The following is a 2,132-nucleotide window of genomic DNA, read 5'->3' on the forward strand; positions in this document are numbered from 1 at the left end:
AATTTGTCTGCAATTAAACATTTCTTGTTCTATGAATTTTGTAAGCTAGCTCCATTAAGCCAAGTCAAGTTTAGTATGGTTTCTTAAACAAAGGTCCAGTGTATCTTTTACATTCTTAACTCTCTTCCTAAGAAATTGCCTCTTTTTGAAGGTATGGGAAGAAAACTATTAGAGACCATACTTTTGTTGAGAAGCAGCATCTGTGAAGTGAAGGCACTATTTGGCTTTAAAACAATTCTTTCTTAGGAATTTTGTATCCTGTTGATATTGGAGGTATTTCTCATCTTTGAATAAAAAGTGGAGATTTCTGCACTAACTAGAGAGGAGTCCATATGGCATTGTTCTGGGTACCCATTGTAAACGAGAAGGGAAACTTTCACCACGCTGGAGCCCTTGATGTTCTGCAAATGAAGGAGGACGACGTCCTCAAATTCCTTTCAGCAGGAACTCAGGTGTCACGACCTTGACTTCCAAATGGAACAGGATTTTTTTTTTTTTTAAAGATTTTATTTATTTGAGAGGGAGAGACAGAGATAGCGAGAGAGAGCACAAGTGGGGAGGAGAGGGAGAAGCAGACTCCCCGCTGAGCAGGGAGCCCAGACTGGGCTTGATCTGGGGCCCGGAGATCATGACCTGAGCCGAAGGCAGACGCTTAACCAACTGAGCCACACAGGTGCCCCTGGAACAGGGTATTTACAAAAGGGAAAATGATGGCGTCTGCATCATAAATCTGAGGAGAACATGGGAGGAGCTTCTGATAGCTCCTACCGTTGTTACCATTCAAAACCTGGCTGATGTCAGTGTCATATCCTCTGGGAATACGGGCCAGCGAGCTGTGCTAAAGGTCGCTGTCGCTGCTGGAGCCATTCCTGGTGCTGGCCGCTTCATTCCCAGAATCTTCACTCACGAGATCCAGGCAGCTTTCTGGGATTGTAACTTCTGGTAGTAGCTGATCCCAGGGCTGATCACCAGGATCACAGAGGTCTTATGTCGACCTCCCTACCGTTGCTCTGTGTAACACAGACTCTTTTCTGCAGGGTGTGGACACTGCGATCTCTTCCAAGAAAAAGAGCTCAGTAGGTCCGACGTGGTGGCTGCTGGTCCGGGAGTTCCTGCGCATGCGCAGCACCATCTCCCATGAACGCCTGGGGGAGGTCGTGCGTGATCTTTCCTTCTACGGAGATTCCGAGAAGGTTGATAAGGAAGAGCAGAGCCCTGCTGAAAAGACTCCGACCAGGGAGGAATTTTGGGGCGACTCGTGAATTTACTGCTACTCAGCCTGAGGTCACAGATGCAACTGAAGGCGTGCAGTGCCCTCTGTGTCTACTCACCATTTCTTTGAGGAAGACTGGAGCGCTCAGCTCAGCCCTGAGATGGCTCTGCGGACCCCACCACTCAGGCCTCTGACCGGGTAGGAACAACCACTGAATTGTCTTAAGCGATTCTTTCACGTACTTGTAAACACGAAGTGGTAACAAGGTTGACAGGAAACAAACAATAAAAAAAAAAAGGAGAAGTCTACTTATTAAGTGCCTGCTCTGTGCTATTTACTAGGCTAGGACCTTTACATTAAATATATCTCTAAAAATTAATGCATTTTTTCAGTATAATAGAGAAATAGAAGAATATGTATTTTTCTATATAGAAAAAATGTATTTATTTACTTTTAAAAGATTTTATTTATTTATTTGAGAGAGAGCATGAACAGTGGGAAGGGGCAGAGGGAGAGAGAGAGAAGCCGGCTCCCCGCTGAGCAGGGAGCCCCACGGGGGCTCAGTCCCAGGACACTGGGATCATGACCCGAGCCAAAGGTAGACACTTGATCAACTGAGCCATCCAGGTGCCCCTATATAGAAAAAATTTACACTATAAAGTGTGTTAAGTGAAAAATATCTTCTTTAGCCCCAGTCTCCCAGCCACACTTTTGTTTTCTTAGAGTTAAACTTCATTTTCTTGAGCATTCTTCCAGAAATAGTCTATATGTGTTAGATATAAAATTGGGTCTTTTTCACTACAAAGTTTTTACTCTTTCCATAAATTGTGCCTCTCCAAAATATTATTTATTGAATTCTTTTTGTTATTTTATTATGTTATGTTAATCACCATACATTACATCAATCTCCAAAATATTA

At 43.7% G+C, this 2,132-nt stretch overlaps 1 pseudogene; it reads left to right on the plus strand.

The window, feature by feature from the left end:
* The first annotated feature begins 332 nt into the window (after window positions 1-332).
* On the plus strand, window positions 333-1,438 carry LOC118010874 (annotated as a pseudogene).
* The last annotated feature ends 694 nt before the right edge of the window (window positions 1,439-2,132 follow it).

Source organism: Mirounga leonina, unplaced genomic scaffold, assembly GCF_011800145.1.
Source record: "Mirounga leonina isolate KUSES-001 unplaced genomic scaffold, KU_Mleo_1.0 Mir_129, whole genome shotgun sequence".
In the NCBI taxonomy this organism is placed as follows: Eukaryota; Metazoa; Chordata; class Mammalia; order Carnivora; family Phocidae; genus Mirounga; species Mirounga leonina.